We start from the raw sequence: 7,993 nt of genomic DNA, 5'->3' as shown, positions 1-7,993 counted from the left end.
GGTTCCATTTGTTGGATAAATTCTTGATTAATGCAAAACAATTGTATGGGAGCTTCCCTTTTTCCTAACTTTATCCCCATTGAAGGAAAAAGTAGTCTCAAATAAGCATATAACCTTTTCTCGTATCCAAATGCCCTACCAAGCAAAATTGGTTTCATTTCCTCGATATGCTCTAAAGTTATGCGAAAAATTGTAAAGGAGCCCTCCTCTCTCCTTTCTATCACCCCGCAGGAAAGAGGCAGTAGTACGAAATATTCATAGAAACATTCCTCGAACTCAAATACACACCTGCCCAAGCTGAATTTGGATCTATTTGCTGGATAAGTTTCGAGTAAATGTAAAAAATTGTATGGGAGCATCCTCTCCCCTTAGAATTTTCCCACTAGAAGAACTGAGGGTTCAAAAAATAACTTAGCAACATTTTTGGTATTCAAATGCCTTTTGCCGAATTTGGTTACCAAACCAAATGTGGTTCATTTAGTTTTCCAGTTATGCTGAAAATTGTAAAGAAGCCCACTCCCTTTTTTATATCTCCCCACTGTAAGGAGGGAGGGGCACCAAATGTTCATAGAAACATTCCTCGTACCCAATACCCTTTCAAGCCAAATTTAGTTCCATTTCCATTTTTTATTTCCATTTATACAACAAAAAAGGTATGGAAGCCCCCCCCCCCCCTCATCCCTTCTTGTATTCCCACTAAAAGAAGGGAGGGATTTCCTATCTCCCCACTGGAAGGAGAGAGGGGTACTAAATATTCATAGAAAAACTCCTCGTAAAACAATGGAATGAAAGAAGTGGTTTTATAAGTCTGGTTATTTTTCTTTAAATTCAGGTTTAGTGACATAGCCTTAATATAAATCGTTTCTAACAAAAAAAAAGTCTTCCAATCGTACCGAGAAACACCTATGTTGTTTTAAATCTCAATCTGAAAACGACAGCTCAATCGAAATTGATTTCAACAGCAGCAGTTCGAAACGTTTATCCCTGTTGTAGGTGTCCTGACGTCTCTCGAATCGAGATATTCTGCACGCATGCCAGCCAATACCGTGGGAAAGAGCACAGCAAAATGTCTTTGCCAGTGTCTTATTTCATGACGATGGGTACGGCAAATGACTACCGGATGTGTTCGGTTGCCTCCGGCAGCACCGAAACGGATAAACGATATAAATCGACGACGTGTCTTGCTGTTGATTCAGAACAATTACGATGTGGAAATATCCTGGGGGAGAAGAAAAAGCTGGAGACTTTTTCTCTGGAGGCCGAGGAGTTGAGCTAATTGAATGTGAGAGTTTCTGGCGTTTTTCACCTAACTGGTGAAAGGTCGTATGGTTTCAAATGTCTCTCCCGTAGCAATTAAACACCTGATTTGCTGCTCGGAAACAAGTTATTTGATCGAAGTAATTAGATAGATAACCTACTGATTACAGTTTCTACACCTTTATTCTTCGACTCAAAATCAAAACTCAATTTGGTTTCCACTGTAAGTATTATACGAAAATTCTTATAGTTGTAACAGTGCGATTTAACTCAGTGTTCAGATAACAACTACGGAACTAAATAACAATGGTAAAACCATTGAAAAATATTCATCAAAATGGAAATCAGAATCTTGGAGACTAAAATGAAAATTCGAAAAAGAATATTAACAAAATACAGCACTACTGTCAATTCATTAGATAAGTAATTTTATATAGCAAGTTTTGGATTTCTGTGCAGAAAAAAACTCATTTCCATCCACAGAATGATGAAATTCCAAGGAGAACAATCAATTTTAGCAAATGTGCTCCCAACGAGAATGAATTAAACATTTTATACTATTTGAACGTATACTACTGTTTCTGTCCACGTTTCTTCCTCCCTTGGTTCCAGTTGTCTCTGCCTCCAATACTGCACAGTGGGCTCGGCCGAATTAAGATGACCAGGAAATGTACTTTTACTACTCACCGGGATGCCGACAAGATCTGGCAGCCCAGCAAACATTTTTGTAGCCATATTCTTATGCCGTTTTACATTCCATATAGGGGGAAGTCGTCTATGGCCGGACAACATAGATTTTTTGGAAACACAATATCCTAATAATGTTTTAACACCATGAAAATAAAGTAAATAGTAGCTTGATATGGTGTTAGAAATATGGTAATCCAATCTGAAAAGGTAAACCAATGATAGGCATCTGAAGCTTTTGCCTATTAGTACGGAGAGGATCGCCTAAACTTTACATTTGTATCGTGGTCAGTTTTTTCGACTTGTAAATTTTGAACTGCACATGAACGACATCGTTGGTTGGTTATCTTTCGACTACAGTAGATATAAGATAACAAAACGGAAGTTCAAACGAAATGTTAGGAAAATTAAAAAAAATGCAATTTCTCTATGACCGGACACCAAATTGTTGTCTATGACCGAACAAGAAAATATTCAAAATTATAGATGATTTCAACTTGAAACTTTCATTTTTTCATCTCTGTAGCACCCTCAAATGGTTAGCAGAAGATAAGGATTCAATAACGAAACTATTTTGGTCCTTTGAGAAATTTTAAATTTTGCTGTCCAGTCATAGAAAACTTTTCTCTAGTTTTTTTTCGAAACAAATGTGTCATTCTGGTTTGTCAAAAAAACTATTATGACTGGCCTCATAGAACGTTCAGTATTGGAAAACACATACTCACAAGACCTGTGCAAGTGATTTCAGTCATTTTGCTGCATTTTTGTGCCATTGGTGACCACTTTGATAAAGTAATTCGTAGTGTCCAGCCATAGACAACACTTTTGAAAATGAGTGAAAACTTACATGAAATGATTTCTCTTACCACATGAATATGTTGTAAATTCATTTTTTTCTAATATGGTTTAGTGATCATAATATTGATACTCTTCAAATCAGTAGAGGAACCAATATTTACTAAAATCTATTTTTGGAGTTATTGCTTAAAAACCGTAAGTGTCCGGTAGTAGACAACTTCCCCCTACATTATAGAAAGATCGCATGAAAGTTGAAAACCCGCATTTACCTTTTTTTTTTGTAGCGGCCCACCACACTCCCCCACACCAAAAGGCTCATTTGAGCCCCCTGGTAATGGACGCTACTGTTCTCAGCACGTCTGGCAGCAATTGAAAAAGAAAAATTAATACGCGAGCAAAATCTACTCATGCTGAGAACACAAAAATTATTTAATTAATTGCGAGGAAATGTGATGAATATTATTTACACTAATTTAGACTATGAATCTCAATGGAAAAAGTTTCCTTTGAAGAGATTCATATTGAAACAAAGTTAAACTAATTATACAATAAAACTATACTAAATTAAAAAAAAAACTAACACTTCAAGTAAAAAATTATAAAAAATTAACGCTACAAAATTATAAATCTTTACACTTAAAGCTAGCTTTGTTCGACTTGTTTAACGACTTATTTTTTCTTTAAACATTTGAAGCAGTTTGTTTTTGAATATGGATCGACGATTTGTTTCTTTCAGATCATTAGGTAAGTTATTATATTTGGTTGGTCCGATGAAAGAAATTCTTTTCTGTCCTAAAGTTGTTAATGACCGACAGCGTTGTAAATAATTTAAATGACGAGTATTGTGTGTTCTTATTGCAGCTCTAAAGTTGATATTTTGGATGGTATTTGATGAGTGCATATTGTCAAAAACATACATGATAGTTTGGAAGTCACAAAGGTCTACTAATGGTAAGATGTTATGAGCACTGGACGAGTAAACAAGTTTGGTTGGATGTAAAATAGGGAGGTTGTAAATATTTTTTAGACATCTGTTTTGCAAGGATTGCAGCTTTTGTAAATGTGATTGAGATGCTCGACCCCAAACTGAGATAAGGTAGTGTAAAATTGAATGGATAAAAGCGTAATAGAATTTCAACAAGACATGTTGAGGCACAAAACGTCGTAGTCTCCAGAGGACACCGCAAAGAGGAGAAATTCTTTTTTCTAGGTTTTTTATATGGCAATTCCACGAAAGAGTACTATCCAAGTGAATACCTAAGTATTTGAAGTTTTTTACTTCTTCTATAACAAACTGGTTCATGCTAGGGTCTCTATGTTGTGGTAAGACTTTCCTGGCCGAGCGAAATATCATATACTTTGTTTTTGTGTAGTTTAATGATAGCAAATTGCTGTTAAAATATGCGGATAGTAATTTTAAATCATGCTCCATGTTATCGATTATGACATTCGGAGATTTTCCTGTATAGAAAAGTGCTGTGTCATCTGCGAAAAGCCTTGCTGTACCTAAAAGTGGAAGTTTACATAGATCATTAATATATAAAAGAAAAAGTAGTGGCCCTATATTGCTGCCTTGTGGGACGCCTACACCAATATTTCTAATTTCACTCTCTACTCCTTGAACAACTACATATTGTTTCCTATCCGAAAGATAACTGTGAATTATATCATTTGCTTTGCCCCTTATTCCATATTTATTTAATTTTTCCAGTAAGATGCTATGATTAAGCGTATCAAACGCCTTTTTCAGGTCCAAGAATAAAGCACCAACTATATTTTTGGAATCAATTTCTTTAATTATGGAATCCACAAGTTCAGAAATTGCAATAAGAGTATTTGAGCCTGCTCTAAACCCATATTGCATACTATATAGAACATTGTTACAATTGAGGAAATTGGTAATTCTATTTACTAGTAACTTCTCGAAAACTTTGCTAAATACGCTGAGACTTGATATTGGTCGATAGTTGCTAACATCTTCTGGATCGCCTGATTTAAAAATAGGAGTCACTTTTGCTGTTTTTAGGCAATCTGGGTAGCGTCCAGATTCAATTATTGAGTTAAAAAACTGTTTGAGGATGGGAGTGAATAAAATGCTGTTATTTTTTAACACACTTACGGGAAAACTATCAGGCCCACAGCTTTTTTTGTTTTTAAGGGTAATAATGACTGAGTTTACTTCATTTTCATCCGTTGGTTGCAAGAAAATTGTGTTCTGAACCTCGTTGATGTTGGACAAGATATCAAATTCAGTTTCAACGGGTATTTTCTTAGCAAGATCTGATCCAATCGAAGAAAAATATCTGTCAAATTTATTGCCAACAAGTTTTTTATCTGTAATGAGTTCTTCACCTTCTGTGAGTGTGATTGGTGTCGATGATTTAGATTTACCCAAGAGTTGGTTGATGTTTTTCCAGAGTTTAGAGTGGGTAGTATCATTTAGTAATCTCTCAAAATACATCCGTTTACACGTTTTCTTTTTATGGTGCAGTTTTTTGTTAATGTGCACAAGCATTTCTCTTAGATTGTTATCATTAGGATGTTTTTTTACTCGTTTTAAACAATTATCTTTCAACTTAATCAGAGCCCATAGGTCAAAGGACATCCAAGGACAATATCTGCCTTTCAAGCTTATTTGCTTAGATACTGTTTTTGTACACTGCTTAAACATGCGATTGTATGTAGCTACTATTTCTTCAATGCAATTATTTACGTTATCTCTTGGGACGAACGATCTTAAGTATTCCGAAAACAGATTATTAAGTTTAGTGTGATCCGTGATATCTTTATTCAAGACCACTTTTTGTCTTTCTGATGACATTTCAAAAGTTGTAAAGATTTGTGAATGATCACTTTTATCAGTAAGTATTGTGTAATTTTTAAGGCGTTCAATATCTTTTATTTTACATATAACATGGTCTAGAATGTTTTGACTTTTTGGCCTGGTTGGGTAAGAATTGGTACAAAGGAAACTAAAGGATTCCAGCAATGATTTGTATTTACACACAATATTTGTATTGACTAGGTTAACAGGGACATTCAAATCACCGACAATAAGGCATGAATGTGTATCAGATGTGGATGAGAGAATAGATTCTAACTGGTCACATAACAAGCTGAAAGAATAAGCGGGTGGTCTGTAAATTCCGTGGACGTCGACAAGTTGACCACATATGGATGTTTCGACACTTATTCTATGATATCCGTCACAAGTAACATTAACCTTTGTTTTGAAATCTAAATCTTTATTGATAAACATGGCCAACCCACCATAAGCCAGGTCTCTGCACGAGAAAATAGAGTTGAATCCGGGTATATTATAAATTGAACAGATATCTTCCGTAAGCCTACACTCCTTGGTAAAAATAAAATCACCGCTCCAATAAATCTTTCTGATGAAGAAGGCGTAACAACAAACAATTCTGAGATTTGTGAAAAATTTAACAAACATTTTTCTACGATTGGGAAAAAACTAGCTAATGAAATCCCATCTGATCCCGGCAGTGATCCTTTGTCGCATATTAATAGTGTACAAAATACAATATTTTTACGTCCAGCTAGTGTCAACGAGGTTCGACTAGTAATTCTATCTCTTAAAAATAAAAAGAGTCGTGGACCTGATGGATTTCCTGTAGATGCGTTAAAAAATAACAACGAAATTTTCTCTGGTATACTCATGCAATATTTTAATCACATGTTAGAGACAGAAGTTTATCCGGATTGTCTTAAAGTTGCAAAAGTTATTCCCATTTTTAAGGCAGGTGATCCACATGACGTAAATAATTACCGTCCAATTTCAACCTTAAGTGTTTTTAGTAAAGTTTTTGAAAAACTTCTAATGAATAGAATTGAAAATTTTTTAAATCAGGAAAATATACTGTACAAATTGCAGTACGGTTTCAGACCTGGATCGAGTACGCTAATTGCTATCACAGAGTTAGTTGATTCTATTATTTCAAAAATTGATTCAAAGAATATCGTTGGTGCTTTGTTCTTGGATCTTAAAAAAGCCTTCGACACACTAAACCACGACATATTATTGTCCAAATTGAATGAATACGGAATAAGAGGTGCTGCTAACAACATCCTTCGCAGTTATTTATCGGAAAGGAAACAATTCGTAGCGATCGAAAATACTAGAAGCGATTTGAGAAACATTGATATTGGTGTACCCCAAGGAAGCAACATTGGTCCGTTACTTTTTCTTTTGTATGTAAACGATCTTTGTAATTTACCACTGAAAGGCACAGCTCGATTATTTGCTGATGATACAGCTATTTTTTATTCAGCTGCATCAACGAATGTTATAACTCAACAAATTGAAAATGATTTGAAGTTACTATCAAAATATTTTAAATGCAACTTGCTTTCTCTAAACTATACAAAAACCAAATATATGTTGTTTCGTTCTTCACATAAAAAAATACTGTCAAATAATGACCCAATTATGGATGGAATTGTTATTGAGAGAGTTCACTACTTCAAGTACCTAGGAATTTTCTTGGATGAAACACTTTCTTGGAGTTGTCACACAGAGAACCTAGTAAAAAAAATTTCTCCTCTTTGCGGTGTTTTGTGGAAATTAAGAAACTTAGTACCCCAACATGTTCTTTTAAAGTTTTACTATGCATTTATTCAGTCTCATCTAAACTATCTTATTTTGATATGGGGAAGAGCCTCCTTGTCACATCTTCAAAAACTTCAGACCCTACAGAATAGATGTTTGAAAAACATCTTCAGACTACCCCTGCTTTTTCCTACCCAACAGCTATACTCTCTGGGAACGCACAACATTCTTCCAATAACCGAACTCTGTAATTTGCAAACCGTTATATATGTTCATGATAATATACACTCGAGTAGCAATAACCAAAACCTTAATTTTACTACGGGATTAAGAACCCACAATACCCGTCAAAATAATTACTTGCAACGATGCCGATCCATTACATCTTTAGGGCAAAAAAGAATTTCTTTTATAGGACCTACAATATACAACGCTTTACCTACTGAAATAAAGACCATCAACAACCGTTCCATGTTTAAAGTCAAAGTAGTACAGTTATTAAAAGAAAAATTGAATCGTTAAAAAAGTCGATCAACAACCAGTTTTTTTAAATCAAATTTTGTTTGTTTTTGTAGCATCGTAGTTTTCTTTTGTCGTATTTTTAACTATTAATAAGTAAACTTAAGTAAATGTATCATAATATTTGATTAGTTAACATTATTAAAAAAAAAGAAATGGATCTCT

This window comes from Uranotaenia lowii, chromosome 1, assembly GCF_029784155.1.
Source record: "Uranotaenia lowii strain MFRU-FL chromosome 1, ASM2978415v1, whole genome shotgun sequence".
Lineage (NCBI taxonomy): Eukaryota > Metazoa > Arthropoda > Insecta > Diptera > Culicidae > Uranotaenia > Uranotaenia lowii.
The sequence above is the reverse complement of the archived record's forward strand: the minus strand, read 5'-3'. Positions refer to the sequence as shown.